Source organism: Eptatretus burgeri, chromosome 17 (genome assembly GCF_056783735.1).
Source record: "Eptatretus burgeri isolate ZD-2024b chromosome 17, Ebu_testis_v1, whole genome shotgun sequence".
NCBI classification, from domain to species: domain Eukaryota; kingdom Metazoa; phylum Chordata; class Myxini; order Myxiniformes; family Myxinidae; genus Eptatretus; species Eptatretus burgeri.
The window spans coordinates 15,838,908-15,856,204 of record NC_140977.1 but is presented as its reverse complement, the minus strand read 5'-3'; the positions used below and the strand labels follow the sequence as shown (position 1 = coordinate 15,856,204).

Genomic DNA, 17,297 nt, shown 5'->3' with positions numbered 1-17,297 from the left:
GTTGTGTTGTGCTGTGTTGGGTTGTGTTGTGTTGTGTTGTGTTGTGTTGTGTTGTGCTGTGATGTGATGTGTTGTGTTGTGTTGTGTTGTGTTGTGTTGTGTTGTGTTGTGTTGTGTTGTGTTGTGTTGTGTTGTGTTGTGCTGTGTTGGGTTGTGTTGTGTTGTGCTGTGCTGTGTTGTGCTGTGTTGTGCCCGTGCCCGGAATAAAACCTGTTGTTCCCATTTCAGAGTCTTCGTCCCTGTTCGTTGAGTACATAACAGCGGTGACGAGGATGTCCGTGTATCAACATATTGCGTGAATACACAGTGGGGGATGATTGGGAAGACTCCACCGATCGTCTCGAACAGCACTTCGTGGCAAACAAAATGGACACCGATGAGGACGCTGACAGGCGGCGAGCTGTACTACTGACTGTATGCGGCGCCCCGCCGTACAGCCTCATCAAACATCTTCTTGCCCCATCCAAACCTTCTGACAAGTCATGGGAAGAGCTCCTCAATCTCGTGAAAAGACATCATCACCCGAAACAAGGTAAGATTGTCTCGAGATATATATTTTATACCCACCATCCTCAAGATGGTCAGTCAGCATCCAAGTTCGTGGTTAATTTACGCCGACTCACCGAACATTGTGAGTTTACAGATAAACTCGAAGATATGTCACGTGATTTCTTTATAATAGACATCAATGATGATTCAATTCTGCAGAAACTCCTTTCTGAATCCGACTCCAAATTTGGCTAAATTCATGGAAATAGCCATTGCATGTATGCCAACTGCCAAGAGCCTGCATGTGATCTCTAACAAGTCAAAAGTTATCCAGCAGGACCCATCGGTTAACAAGGTCACCTTTTACAACACACAAAAGTGTTTTAGCAAGCAACCAAATTCATCTCCACCTCCTGATATTTCTGAATCTACACGGAAGGTTTGGGGTAATTTGTTGGCATTGTGGTGGTAATCATCAAGCTTTCCAATGTCGGTACAGGAATTATACCTGTGACAACTGTGGTAAGCGGGGACACTTGAAGTATCGTTGATCGCGATCCAAGTCGAAGACCTTGTCTCCTGATTATCACATTGAACCCTGATGCAGCGGATGATAGGTCACAGAGCACAGCCTGCAGCTGAGAGTCAAGTGAGGGACTTTATGAGGTTTTCTCTGTTGGAACAAAGAGCTCTGATGCTCCAATTTTAGTTGATGGAACAACTGATAAGATCCCGGTGATGATGGAAGTTGATACCGGCGCTTCCAGGTCAATTATGAGGGAGAGAAAGTTCACCTCCATCTACCCTTGGAGAAAGACTCCTGCACTCCAGCCTGTATCTAAAGACGTGAGAACATTCACCAAGGAGGTGGTTCCTGTAATTGGCTCAGCCAACGTAACTGTAGAATTTGGAAACAGCACGCATGTCCAACCACTCCTGATTGTGCATGGAGAAGGACCAAGCATCTTTGTACGAGATTAGGTACGAATAATCAGACTTGATTGGAGTGATGTAAACAGTCTTCAACTCTGATGCTGGATACGATACCATGCTCAACAAGTATCCTGGCCTCCTCAGTGATGGTGTTGGCACCTTTGCAGGGCCCAAAGTGAGGATTTATGTATCTGCAGATACTCGGCCATTGTTTCAAAAAGCAAGACCTATGCCCTAAATGATTGAATGTGAGCTTGACCATCTGCAGAGAGAGGGCATCATCTCAACAGTCGAGTACACTGACTGGGCAGCACCTATTCTTCCAAAACTCAAAGCAGATGGAACTGCGCATTTGTGGGGACTACAAAACGACGATCAACCGCAATTCAAAGATGGATTTTTTTTTTGTATACCTTGGTCGAGGCTCGTATGAGAGCTACCACACAACTCACAGCAAGGGGGCATGAGACAAGAGGGGTGGGAGTGGAAGGGACAAAACTGGGGAACAGAGACATTAGGTGAACTGAGGAAGGGAGAGGGATGGGGATGGGACGGGGAACATGGCGAAGAAAAGATGGACATTACAGGGACTTTCAGGGAATTTCAGGGAAAGCAGGGGAATTGAAGGAAGTGGGCTTGGGTGGATTATCGGGGGTAGAAAAGATCGAGGATTTGGATGGGGGAAGATAAGAGGTGGTGGTGAACAGCTGTTTTGAAAGCCTGGAGGGAAGAATGGGAAAGAATAGAGTGAGGAAGTTTATTCCAAAGGCAGGAAAAAAGAGGAATGAAAGAGTGAAGATGAGCAGTGATTCGTGATTTTGGTAGTTTTACCAGAAGGGGGTTGTTGGCGGACCTTGAGCGCCCTGTGGAAATGTGGTGGGGACAAATCGCAGAGAGAGCAGGGGGAGCAAGGCTGGAGAGGAGTCGGTAGAAGACAGAAAGACCACCGACCAACCTGCGGTGATTGAGTGAGAGGCCCAAAGACTCAGCTTCATTGCGGGAGATGCCGATGATCTTAAATGCCCTGGTTTCGACAGCGTGAAGCCGAGAAAGGTGGGAGGCAGGAGCACCAGCCCAGAGGGGAGAGCAGTACTCCATCAGGCTATGGACAAAAGCTCTGTAAGTGGTCAGGAGCTCAAGAGGGCCGAGGAAGGACTTTGCACGACGGAGGATTCCCAGTCGGCGACTGGCTTTTGAGGCGAGGTTGGAAATGTGACTTTCCCAGGAAAGGTCATGGCAGATAGTGAGACCCAGAAGCTTGAAAGAAAAGACTTCTTCCAGAGGATTGTTGAGAAAGTGGATGGGGGGGGGGGGGGTTCTAATCGGTCCTTTCGAAGAGACATAGTGAGAGTATGAGATTTGTCTGGATTGGAAGACATGTTCCACGTGTTGGACCAGTTTGTGATTTTATCCAGATCTGCAGTGAGCGAAGAAGCTGCTGCTTGCCGGTCTGAGGGATGACAGATGGTACGGCAGAGGGTGGAGTCGTCGGCAAAGAGAAATAGAGGATTTTCCAGAGAGTCGGAGAGATCATTGATGAAAACCAGAAAAAGAACAGGGGCCAGAACGCTACCTTGAGGAACCCCAGCCTGCACAGGAAGAGGGGATGAAAGAACTCCATTTAGGGCCACACGTTGACTGTGACAGGAGAGGAAGTCTGCGAGCCATGAGTGGAGATGGCCTTGAATACCATGGGAAGAGAGTTTGGTGAGTAGTGCAGGGTGCCAGACTGTGTCAAAAGCACGTGATATGTCCAGGGATACGGCTCGGATTTCCTGTCTGGCATTGAGGACCTCCATCCATTGATGGGAGAGCAGAAGCAGCATATCCAGGGTAGAGTGACCTGGCCCTTTGCCCAAAGCAGAGGATGTTGTCACCACTCTCATGGGTGGCCACTCATTCAGAAAGCTTGACTTGACGAATGCGTATGCTCAAGTGGAACTGGATGATGATTCCAAGCCCGATACATGCATCAACACTCATTGAGGACTCCACATGTACAACAGATTCCCATTTGCCATCTGCTCTGCTGCACCAATCTTACAACGCAAGAGGGAGACATGATTGAAAACTGCACCAAAGACAGTTGTATTTCAGGATGACATACTAGTGACTGGCAAGTCACAACATGACCACCTCGAGAACCAAAACAAAGTCCTCAATCGGCTGTCACAAGCTGGGTTACGCCTACGGCATGAGAAGTATACCTTTATGGCAAATGAAGTTGAATACCTGGGGCATCAAATCTCCTGTCAAGGCATTTTGCCCTCTCAGAGCAAAGTTGAAGCAATTGTGAATGCCCAATGCCGCAAAACATTTCGGAACTTCGTGCATTACTGGGTATGTTGACCTACTTTGGTAATTTCCTGCCTCAACTAAGCACAACTGTTGAGCCTCTACATCTTCTCCTCAAGAAAGGAGTTGTCTGGAAATGGGAAGCTGCCCAAAGAAGAGCGTTCAAGGGTGCTAAATCCATGCTGTCCTCCTGGCCGTTACTTGTCCATTCCAACCCATCCAAGGAATTTGTTCTCAGTTGTGATAGCTCTTTATATGTCATCGGGTGTGTGTTGTTGCAAACAAATGGAACCGGTAATCTCCAGGCTGTTGCGTATGCATTACACCTCCGATCTGACACTGAACGTCGCTATGCTCAAGTAGAACGAGAGGAGTTAGCGTGTGTCTGGGACACCTTAAAGATGCACCAATATGTCTTTGGAAGACATATTACCATTGAGACTGATCACAAACCCTTGTTAGGTCTCCTGGGAGAAACCAGAGCCATTCTGCCCACATCATCAGGTCGTGTACAACGTTGGGTGTTGACCCTTGCCGGTTATGACTATTCATTTGTTTACCGCCCGGGTAAGGAAATGTACTGTGTTGACGCACTCAGTCGCTTGCTGCTTCCCCTAACCATCCCAGAACCTCCACAATCTGGCGATATTGTTACGGTTCCAGGAACTGTCTGCATACAAAAATACAGATGCTCTGAAGTTAGTTATGTCGTTAAGTGTGTGTGTGTCGGCAGAACCCCTCCTTGTGTGTAGTGGGAATTGAAGGGGGTGCGTTGCGATGTTTTTTTAGTTGGGTAATAAATCTTTACATCCTCCATTACAATCCACGGTACCATCGCACTTGCAGCCCTCGGTTTGCTGCCCACAGCGCACCATTGTCTGAGTCAGAATCCCAAGGATGGTCGTGATGGTTGCACCACCTGCCTTCCCAGGCTCAGACACGTGTGGAGGGGAGGGGCGGGTTTCCCCGGCATGGCCGAAACCCTGCCCAGAATGGGCGGACCCACGGGAGCCCTGTCCAATCAGGGCGGAGAGTGACGTGAGTTTCACCAAGGCCCTCCCCGCTGAGGGAGATCCATAAATTACAACGCCATCCTCAGCGAGTTCTTTGGGGGTCGTTCGTCGTCGTGTTGGTGTGCTGAGTGGAAGGAGCGTTGGAGTGGAGGGAGCATTGGAGTAAAGAGTGTCGGTTGAGGAGCATTAGTGCTGAGAGGGTCGTCGGTTGAGGAGCGTTGGGGTGCTAAGAGGGAGAGCGTGTGAGCTTGAAAGTGAGTCGTCTGGCAAGCTGGAAAGTGAGTTGTCTTTGGAGTAAGCTGGAAACCCTGATCCCCGCCTAGGACAGTGCTCTACTTGACCCGGGCTCCTTCGCCGACACGGTCTCCACATGGGCAGCCCTGGACCGAGCCGCACGACGATTCCCAGGTGCCGCACCATGGAGCATTCCTTTCCCCGGAACTCAGGTACCGAGAACTGCGACCTCAACTCCCTCCCTCCCTGGCTGAAAAGGTCCTTTGCATACAAGTGGGTTTATTTTCGTCTGAGTGTGCGTCTGAGTGTGTGGCGTCTTTAAGTAGAAACTGCATAAGGGCAATTCCGCAGTTAGTAACGTTACATTTTAGGAACATTCTCATTATTTAGATAAGAGTCCTTTCTCTATCTGTGGATGTAAAGTCTCATTAATGTCACCAGAGATCAACCTAGTCTCGACGTAGAACAGAGCAAAGAATGAAATCATTTCATGAAACATTCTAGAAGAAAGAACTGCTTTTAATGCCGGTTAGCAACGTCCTTTTTTTGTAACGTTACTAACCGGCATTAAAAGCAGTTCTTTCTTCTAGAATGTTTCATGAAATGATTTCATTCTTTGCTCTGTTCTACGTCTAGACTAGGTTGATCTCTGGTGACATTAATGAGACTTTACATCCACAGATAGAGAAAGGACTCTTATCTAAATAATGAGAATGTCCCTAAAATGTAACGTTACTAACTGCGGAATTGCCCATAAGATATTCGAACCTTGTAAATCTCCTGTTTCTCTGTGATAAGCTTGCTCTGTGTCCTTATTGCTGGAAATAAAACAATTGTAGAAATGTTCCCAGTTCATTTCCATCCTTTCCTTCATTGGTCCCACATGGTTCGGATTTTAATTTTAGCCGGGCCTTTGTTCCCGTTAATCTGCTCATCCGAGCCGGCACGGCTTTGGCTGTTCCGCTCGACTGCACCCGAACCGGAGTTAGTAGTCGGTCATTGGAACTCTACCGCAGTCAGTAGAGTGACCCGGTTTAAGCAAGATGTGCCGAGGGTGTGGTTCCCCGGTAGCCGAGACCACGTGGTTACTGAGGTAAATTGGTTCGAGACAAAAAAACCCTACGCCACGCGGTTGAGATATTAGCGTCCACTGTCGGTTATGCGACCCGCCGCCTCACGGAATTACCCGAGAGCGATGGCCTACAATTCCAGGAGTCCGGTGGGAGACGACGTAACTTCGCCACCTAGTGGTCGTTTTCCGCCACCGGACCACGTCCCACAACAATATTATTCATCTCATGGCTAACGTCATTCACAATGACGCGCCCGTAACCACTAAGCAGATTGCTTGTGCGACCAACAGTAATCCTGATTTGTCACAAATTAAATGCTGTGTTATGTCAGGTGATTGGACATCACCACCGGAAGGGGCAAAACCGTACCTCATCCGGAAAGATAAGCTCTCTATTTATGCAGACTGCTTGCTTTGGGGTAGCTGAGTGATAATTCCACCTAAACTCCAAGGTAAAATTATCAGTGAACTCCACAATGCTCTTCCGGGTATATTCACCATGAAGGCTATTGCCTGAGCCCATGTTTGGTGGCCTGGTTTGGACAGTGACATCAAGTCCAGTGCATGCCATTGGAACACTTGTCAAGCCCAAACCAAGATACCGCCACAGTCTCCATTGGCCATGTGGTCGTGGCCATCAAAGCCCTGGTCGAGACTACACATCCACCATGCTGGGTCATTTCAAGGGAAGCTCTTCCTTATTGTAGTTGATGCCCACTCCAAATGGATTGAAGCTCTCCTGGTGCCATCCTCATCCTCTGCTGTAACAATTGAAGCTTTACGTACCATGCTCACACAACATGGTATTCCAAACTCCAATGTATCAGATAATGGATCATCATTTACGAGTTCAGAACTTTTGTGAAATGAATGGCATTAAGCACGACACATTTGCCCCCTACAAGCCCGCCAGTGATGGTCAAGCTGAACGTGCTTTTCTGATTCTGATCATCAAGAACGGTCTAAGCCGCATCAAGGAAGGCTCCATTCAATCTCGTCTGGCTTGTGTGTTGCTCAACTACCACACCAGACCACATCAACCCACCGGTCACTCACCTGCCAAGGTTCTGATGGGTCATGAATTAACAACACTGTTATCATTAGTGCACCCGGACGTAACGGTCCAGGTCGAGAATAACAAGTTTCAATAGAAAAAGAATCACGACCAAATGTCTGCACACCGCAACTTCCAGATCAATGATCCTGTATACGTGTTGAACTCCGGATGTGGAACCAAGTGGTTATCTGGCATCATTATCGACAACATTGGTGAAATGATGTTTCTTGTGAAGTTGTGTGATGGTAGGTGCATACGTAAATATGTTGACCAACTCGGGTCACGTCATGGGGAGCCAAACATTGAACTGGCTCAAGTGCCTTTGTCACCCACTCCTGTATTAAGACCACCTGTGTTTGAACCTGAGGTGTTTCCTCATGAAAGCTTTTCACCCATCAATGTACCTGAACTCCTTCCCGACCCTGTACCCCTCATTGAGAAACCCACAGCAGTCGCAAGCAAGGACAGCCCTTCACTAGCTCTCAGAAGATCAGCTCGTGTCTGTAAGTCTCCTGAGCATCTTGATTTGTTTAAAAAAAAAAGGGGGGTGAGATGTGATGTAGCAGTCGTTTATATTAATGCATACATATATGGGTGCACCGGGGTGTGGTTAATGAGTCACGTGACCCGCCCATGTTCCGATGCGATGCTGTGTTGTGCCCGTTTCTGGAATAAACCTATTGTTCCCACTTCCGAGTCTTCATCCCTGTTCATTGAGTACATCACACACACACACACACACACACACACACACACACACACACACACACACACACACACACACACACACACACACACACACACACACACACACACGACAGTGGATACTTCGAGACCTGGGAGGGATCCAAAAATTAGTGTGATGGGTTTGAGGGTGATCAAAACAAACATAAAATGTTGCCAAGGAAACGATTTCAAAGAAATATATTGTGATAAACCTTTAATGTAAAATATACTCAAATATATGCCTGGTGTTGGCTTAATGGTTAAGGTAGTGGGCTTGGGATCCTAGGGTTCTGAGTTCAAATCCCGCTCAGCTGTTGAATTCACACCAGGTGGGGTTGACTCTGCCTGTCATCCTTCCGAGGTCGGCAAAATGAGTGCCAGCTTGCTGGTATACTGTGTCAGAGTGGCGACCCGTCCAGGATTGTTCCCAATAGCCAAGGAGACTGCTTCGGCGGCACCAACGCTCTGCACAGAGTATGGTCCTAATGGATGGATACTCAAATATGACATTATTATTACAATTATATGTGCTTGAACATGCATCTACTTTTAATTTACATTATCATATCTTTCCTCTGTATTGAAAGATGATCATCCTGTTTAGTAAAGATGTTCAAAACAGGTTGACCTTTCAATGAAAACTTTAATTATTATTCAGTATAAAAGAATTGCCTATTATTTAAAACTATCCTGCTTACTAATGGATTTTTATGAAATGATAGATATAAGGTACCAGCAAGCTTGATCGGAGATATTATCTTAGCTCAACTGGAATGTTGTTCAAAGGAAATGTCCAGATGTATTCAAGAAGTCCTGATTGCTTCAAGATGATATATATTTCTCCAGCCTGTTAAAAGCGGACTGACATAGACGAATGTGAAATCCATAAATGTACCCATAGGGGCTGCAGTCTTGACGTCATTCTGTGCCGGGAGAGAATCTACACATCTGAGTTTGAAATATATGCTACAATCCTTCACAAAATTATGCTGACTGCTGCACAAAAGTTGAAAATGATCTCCACCTGGGAATACCAAAACCTGATAAACTGGCGCCAGCATTTGGAAATGAAAAATAGCTACGTCTCACTGAACACTATAAGAAAAACTCAATATTTCCATGTATTTTAGAATCTGGAGGAAGACTGTGTTATTTTCTCGAGATTACTCAATATGCACATATGTATTTGTTTATGAAATAAATGATTCAAATGTACAGGATGACTTAAGAATTTCTTCTACACACCCAAATGCAGTACCCTCTCCGACAAGCGTAATAAATTGAATTGGCGACAGGTGGGCTCCAATCAAGTTGCAAAGACATCTCAGGGATGCTCAAAGGAAATTGCATGCACCTGAAATGAATTTGGAGTGTCATAACAAAGGGGGTGAACACTTATTGATGTAAAACATTTCAGCTTTTCATTTATAAAAAATTTCTCAAAACATGTTTTCACTTTGTCATTATGGGGTATTTTGTGTGGCTTGGTGACAATTTTTTATAATTGAATGTATTTTAAGTTCAGGTTGTAACACAACAAAATGTGACAAAAGTCAAGGGATGTGAATACTTTTTGAAGGAACTGTATTTGGAAATTTCCCAAGGTGTCCGTAATAACTCGCGCACTCTTCACCAAACACACCATATCTCGCAACTCTTGTGGACATTTTCATCTCATTAAAATAAATTGGTGAGGCCATGGCTCCAACATATCACTTTATTCAAACAGGCATTTTCATGAAAATTCAATATCTTGTTGAAAATATTTTTCAATTGGAGGGATGTGTCCCTTTTTCACTTCTTTGGAAGTCTGAGTTCAAAAGGATGCCCTCCATTAAAGAGGGTTCACCATGATTGGGAAATCTTTGATTGTAGCCAATCATGTGGCTTTCCCCACAGGATGGTGGATTGATAGGGGTCACTGATAGTGATAGCTCGAAGTGGTGCTGTGTCAATCATGATCATACAATCATATGTATGCATACATGTATATATATATATATATATATATATATATATATATATATATATATATATATATATATATATATATATAGTGTGTCATTGGTTATTATCTCCATTTGTGGGTTGCAGAAGGTGGGACGATGTTCTAACAGAACTCAAAATCTCCACCTCCTTTTTTGGTAAAGGCTTGTGTCCGAAGGCTTGTACTTCTGGATGTCCAAAGTGGAAATGGAGTGCATTTTCGAACTCTATGGGGCGATTTACTCTAAGAAATGACTGCACCGACATTGATTCATGAACCAAGCTGTGATACTTCGTTCTCAAAGCCTCTTTCCAAGGGTTCTTTTCAAAATATTCACTGAACCTCTGACAGCCTCCACTTCTAGCTCATTTGCAGTGATATTTCCTGGAATGCTTTTTAAATACTCACGAAGGTATTTTTTATCACTCATGTTGCTCCGACCACCACTATTTGTACATTTGTGTGGGCATTCACCATTATGTATGTTCAAGTGTGTTTTAAGGTTGGATGACTGTTTAAAAGATTTTCCACAACTTGTGTATTTGTGCAGGTGCTCATCATTGTGAATCATCATGTGTGTTTTTGAGGTTACCTGACACATTACAAAATTTTCCACAAACTATGCATTTGTGTGGGCATTCTAAATCGTGAATCATCATGTGTATTTTAAGGTGAGATGAATAAATGAAGGATTTTCCACATCTTGTGCATTTGTTTGGACGTTCTCCAGTATTAATTATTATCACATGTGATTTTAGGGTGGATGACTGAGTGAAAGATTTTCCATAAGTTTGTTCAGCTTCCTTTCCTTTGGGACTTGTGAAAATTATTCTCTGGAAACATTTCATGATTCGGTTTGTCTTGTTTGTAAAAAGTCCTCTTGCTTGCTTCAGTTGGCGGGTCTTGCGTGCATGTGTCTGAGCTGTTCCTACAAGTCGCTGCAGTCTCTCTTGGAGATTCAATGGATTCACCTGTGAATGTAACATCACATTACCTGTAAAAAAAAAGAAATCAGATTCTGTGCAATACTTGTAATATTATTTTGACAAACGTACCCAAACATGTGAAACTGTATTTGCACATGTATTTGATGTAGTGAAGAAAAGTAAAAAAAAGTATTCTTGATGTAAATATACATTATTCTGCGTTCAAGTTTGGGTTTTTCCCATGATATTCAGAATTTAGGGTTAATTCATCAAATTATCAATGATGAGCCACGTGTTTGTTCCTGTAAATTGACAGCTTTTGTAAATGTGGGTGAAACAAACTGCTTTAATTTATTGGACAATTCATTGAAAACAATACCCCAAGTCATCTTCAAATACATACTTCAACATAAATAAAAAGGTGATGTTATAAATTTTTGAAAAGAAACAAAAAAAATTCTGGAACTGTCGCGCTATCGACATTGTATTATCTTATGTACTGTGGGAAACTTAATTGTTCATTGAATTTATAATGAGGTAAAATGTCAATTTGCTTTAGTTCGTGCTTTCAGAAATAATTTAATAAATATATGCTGGGAAAGCTAGTCGGGAGGCATTGTGCACATTCCTTAGTAGTCGTAAAAGACCTTGCGAAACCTTATCTATTGATTCGCTGGACCAGATGGCCAGGGCAAGAAATCACATCCTCTTTCCTCTCCTCACCCAGACAATCTGGAGCAAGCACCGATAAGAGACCGTTTCTCATTCTGTGTTTGTTATTTTAACCTTATGAAGTTCTATCTGCTTCTGCTTCAAAAAGCCTCTCTTTGTTCAGTTAATTTATTTTGATGTATAAACCACGCCCGAGTGAGATCACATATATATATATATATATATATATATATATATATATATATATATATATATATATATATATATATATATATATATATATATATATATATACATACATATATCTTCTCCTCCTCTTCTTCTTCTTTCGGCTGCTCCCGTGAGGGGTCGCCACAGCGGATCATCCGTATGATCCGCATAGTGATTTGGCACATGTTTTATGCCGGATGCCCTTCCTGACGCAACCCTGGTCGCCTCTTACGACACAGGGATAAGGTACACCTATTTTAACCGGGGTATACACCGGCCCAGTATACTGGTACTCATTTCGCCGACCTTGGAATGATGACAGGCTGAGTCAACCCCCTGGTGTATTAATTCAGTGGCCCAACGGGGCTTGAACTCAGGACATATATCCATCCACTGGGACCATACTCTGTGCAGAGCGTTGGTGCTGCCGAAGCAGTCTCCTTGGCTATTGGGCACAATCCTGGACGGGTCGCCACTCCGACACAGGATACCAGCATGCTGGCACTCATTTTGCCGACCTCGGAAGGATGACAGGCAGAGTCAACCCCACCTGGTATTAATTCAACAGCCGAGTGGGATTTGAACTCAGGATACTCGGATCCTAAGCCCACCACCCTAACCATTAAGCCAACACCAGGCATAGGACATATATATATATATTGTTGTGGTTGACGAAATTCACAAACCACCATTCAGGTCCCTTAGGTGAGATATCTCTGTAAGTATATGTGTAGTTAGGCCCAAACCCGTTGTTTAGAGGGAATAAATGTCATTCATGCGGGCTGCGACCCTTTTAGATAGCCGTTTTTCTTTACTATCTTTATTTTGGACCAGCCGCCATTACTACAACCACCAACCACAACGCCGCTTCACAACAACAACCACCAACCACAACGCTGCTTCACAACAACAGCCACGACCTTTACCGTCACAAATCGCCACCATCGCATCACCACCGTTCTTGTGCCACTTGTGGGCACCGATACTGGACTCGTGCAGGGCGCGCACCGAGCAGCGTGTTCAGAAACATCACAGACTTTCCGAGAAAAACGGATCAAAAACGACTCACGCCCACTTCTGTTCCTTCCTATCGGAGAGCGTGGGGCGATTTGGCCCCGCCTCCAGGGCGTTGGAGTGCGGTCGCTATATGCAAATTCATGGATCAAAAAGCATTCACGCCAACTTTTCCTCGGTCCAATTGGGAGCCAGTTGGAGGTGAAGGGTCGGAGGTAAAGGTTCAAAGGTGGGGGGGCGAAGCCATGGGGGATATAAACGGCCGCGCTCGCCAAACAGTGCAGTTCGGAGGGGAGAAGTCAAGAGTTCGAGTTCGCGGTTGGGAGTTGTCGGTGGAGCTGGGAAGAAGTGGTAGTAGTCAGAGTGAAGAGGACGGAGCTGTGGAGAGGTGGCGGCGGCGAAGGCGATCGAGGGGGTGCTCGCGTCGGAGTCGGGGAGCTGCGGAGGGAGAGGCCAGCGGCGCGACCGAGGTCGAGGTGGAGACGCTCGTCGCGGGACCCGAGACAGGGTGATATCCTCCTCCCCCCCGAGCATCAACAACCCCCTCCTGTTTCCCCCCCCGCACTGAGATAGTGCGACAAGGGGGCCCCTTTCCCACCCCCTACCAGACACTGTCCGCGAGGCCCGCGGAGTTGAGGCGCCACCGCCGCTTTGCGTCTCATCATCAGACGGGTAGGCCCGACACGGTCTCGGCCCCAGGCCCGCCTACCCCCCTCATCCTGGAGGGTGGTTCTTTTTCTTTTGCTTTGGGTATCTGTGTTGTCGGCGCCGTCTGTGAAGTAAAATTGTATAAGTGTTGCCGTGTGCCCGGTAGTCGGATAGCTCTGCATTGTGTTTCTCTTTTACATTTGCTTTTTGTGTAATATTGTGTTTCTTCTCCTTTTACATGTGCTTTTGGTGTAATTGTATATGTGTGCTTCCCGTTCATTGCGAAATAAATGTGAGTTATGTTGAACTGTTTTCCCGCTTCGCTTCGTCTTTTCTTTCATTGAATCTCCATCTTGCTTCACGTAAAGGGTTGGTCGTGGGCTAAAACGCCCGATAATTAATCGAACCGTCGAGGCCGACGAATAACACCGCTCGGTTATCCCGATAGTACGGAACGGGTCGCTTAAAGTGGCCCGTGTCCGAAGTCGACCTGCGGCGAGGTGCGATCGCCCGGTCTACCCTCCGTGTGGGTACTTAGGTAGGTCGAATTTGGCGAGCAACCCTATCCTACGCGGGGGCCGATTGGCACGATCGTGGTGAGACCGAAAGGTCCACCCATGACTAGTTCCCGGCGTTAGTCCGAGAGGGTCACGACTGGATTGTCCGTCCGGTGGGCGACGTGCCGCGATTCGAGTTACGTGGCCGTCCGCACGCCGGCGGGTGCGAATCCGCAACAATATACATACATATATATATATATATATATATATATATATATATATATATATATATATATATATATATATATATATATATATATATATACATATACATATATATATACATATACATATACATATATATATATATACATATACATATATATATACATATACATATACATATATATATATATATATATATACATATATATATATATATAGATACATATATATATATATACATATATATAGATACATATATATACATATATATATGTATATGTATATATATATATGTATATGTATATATATATATGTATATATATATATATATATATATATATATATATATATATATATATATACATATATATATATATATATATATATATATATATATATATATATATATATATATACATATACATATATATATATATATATATATATATATATGTATATGTATATATATGTATATGTATCTTCTTCTTCCTCTTTCGGCTTGCTCCCGTTAGGGGTCGCCACAGCGGACCAACTGTCTCCATTTCGCTCTATCCTCCACATCTTCCATTGACACTCCAACCACCCACATGTCCGCCCTCACCGCATCCATGAACCTCTTCTTTGGCCTTCCTCTTCTCCTCCTGCCTGGCGGCTCCATCTTCAACATCCTTCTCCCGATATACTCCGTATCCCTCCTGTGCACATGTCCATACCATCTCAATCTCGCCTCTCTCACTTTGTCTCCAAACCGTTCTACCAGTGCTGTCCCTCGAATACACTCATTTCTTATCCTATCCATCCTCGTCACTCCCAACGAGAATCGCAGCATCTTTAACTCTGCCACCTCCAGCTCTGCTTCCTGTCTTTTTGTTAGCGCCACCGCCTCCAAACCATACAACATAGCTGGTCTCACTACCGTCTTGTATACTTTCCCCTTCACTCTTGCAGCTACCCTTCTGTCACAAATCACTCCTGCAACTCTTCTCCACCCACTCCATCCTGCCTGCACTCTCTTTTTCACTTCTCTCCCACACTCTCCGTTACTTTGGACAGTTGATCCCAAGTATTTAAACCAATCCACCTTCCCCACCTCAACTCCTTGCAACTGCACCATACCACCACCCTCCCTCTCATTTACGCACATGTACTCCGTCTTACTCCTACTGACTAACATTCCCCTTCTCTCCAGTGCGTACCTCCACCTCTCAAGGCTCGATTCAGCCTGCTCCCTACTCTCCCTACAGATCATGATGTCATCCGCGAACATCATAGTCCATGGAGACTCCAGTCTGATCTCGTCCGTCAACCTGTCCATCACCATTGCAAACAGGAAAGGGCTCAGAGTCGATCCTTGGTGCAATCCCACTTTAACCTTAAACCGGTCCGTCATTCCTACCGCACACCTCACCGCTGTCACACTGTCCTCATACATATCCTGCACGATCCTCACATACTTCTCCAACACTCCCGACTTCCTCATACAATACCACAACTCCTCTCTTGGCACCCTATCATAAGCTTTCTCTAAATCCACAAACACACAATGTAACTCTTTCTGGCCTTCCCTATACTTCTCCATCAACATTCTCAAAGCAAACATCGCATCAGTGGTGCTCTTTCCTGGCATAAACCCATATTGCTGCTCACAGATCATCACCTCTCCTCTCAACCGAGCTTCCACTACTCTTTCCCACAACTTCATGGTGTGGCTTAACAACTTTATCCCTCTGTAATTTCCACAGCTCTGCACATCACCCTTATTCTTGAAAATCGGGACCAGTACACTTAATCTCCACTCCTCCGGCATCCTCTCACTTTCCAAGACTTTATTAAACAATCTGGTTAACAACCCCACTGCCATCTCTCCTAAGCACTTCCATGCCTCCACTGGTATACCATCTGGGCCAACCGCCTTTCCACTTTTCATCTTCTTCATAGCAGTCCTCACTTCATCCTTACTGATCCACCCCACTTCCAGATTCACTATCTCCACCTCTTCCAACCTTCTCTCTCTCTCTCATTTTCTTCATTCATCAGCTCCTCAAAGTACTCCATCCACCTTCTCAACACACTCTCCTCGCTCGTCAGCACATTCCCATTTGCATCCTTTATCACCCTAACCTGCAGCACATCCTTCCCAGCTCGGTCCCTCTGTCTTGCCAATCGGTATAAATCCTTTTCCCCTTCTTTTGTATCCAACTTCTCATACAGCTCGTCATATGCCTTTTCCTTGGCCTTAGCCACCTCTCTTTTTGCTTTTCGACGCCACTCCTTATACTCCTGCCGACTTTCTTCATCTCTCTGACTATCCCACTTCTTTTTCGCCAACCCCTTCTTCCTTATACTTTCCTGTACTTCCTCATTCCACCACCAAGTCTCCTTATCTTCCTTCCTCTGTCCAGATGTCACACCAAGTACCTTCCGAGCAATCTCCCTCACAACTTCTGCTGTCGTTGCCCAATCATCCCACCCATCTTTACCACCATCCAACGCTTGTCTCACCTCCTCCCTAAATTTCACGCAACAGTCTTCCTCCTTCAGCTTCCACCATCTGGTCCTTGGTTCAGCCCTCACTCTCTTCCTCAACCTCACCTCTAAAGTCATCCTACAGACCACCAATCGATGCTGTCGAGCTACACTCTCCCCTGCCACAACCTTACAGTCACTAATCTCTTTCAGGTTGCATCTCCTACTTAAGATGTAATCCACCTGTGTGAACTTTCCTCCACTCTTGTATGTCACCTGTGTTCCTCCTTCTTCTTGAAATACGTGTTTACCACTGCCATTTCCATTCTTTTTGCAAACTCTACCACCGTTTGCCCTTCCACATTTCTCTTGTTGAGACCGTACCTCCCCATCACCTCCTCATCCTCTTTATTCCCTTCCCCAACATGTCCATTGAAATCTGCTCCAATCACCACTCTTTCATCCTTGGATACACTCTCCACCACTTCATCTAACTCACTCCAGAAATCTTCTTTATATTCCATCTCACACCCCATATGTGGGGCATATGCACTGATGACATTCATCATCACCCCTTCAATTTCCAACTTCACACTCATCACTCGGTCAGACACCCTCCTCACCTCCAATACCCTCTTGACATGATCTTCCTTCAGGATTATCCCGACACCATTTCTCCTCCCATCCACACCATGGTAGAACAGTTTGAAACCACCTCCAATGCTCCTCGCCTTACTCCCCATCCACTTGGTCTCTTGTACACACAGTATGTCCACCTTTCTTCTCTCCATCATATCAGCCAACTCTCGCCCTTTGCCAGTCATCGTCCC

General features: G+C 45.1%; 1 protein-coding gene across 1 annotated transcript in view; it reads right to left on the bottom strand.

The window, feature by feature from the left end:
* Positions 1-17,297, bottom strand: part of LOC147009390 (uncharacterized) — a 234,976-nt gene that overhangs the window by 50,186 nt on the left and 167,493 nt on the right. The gene's annotated exons all lie outside the window — the stretch shown is intronic.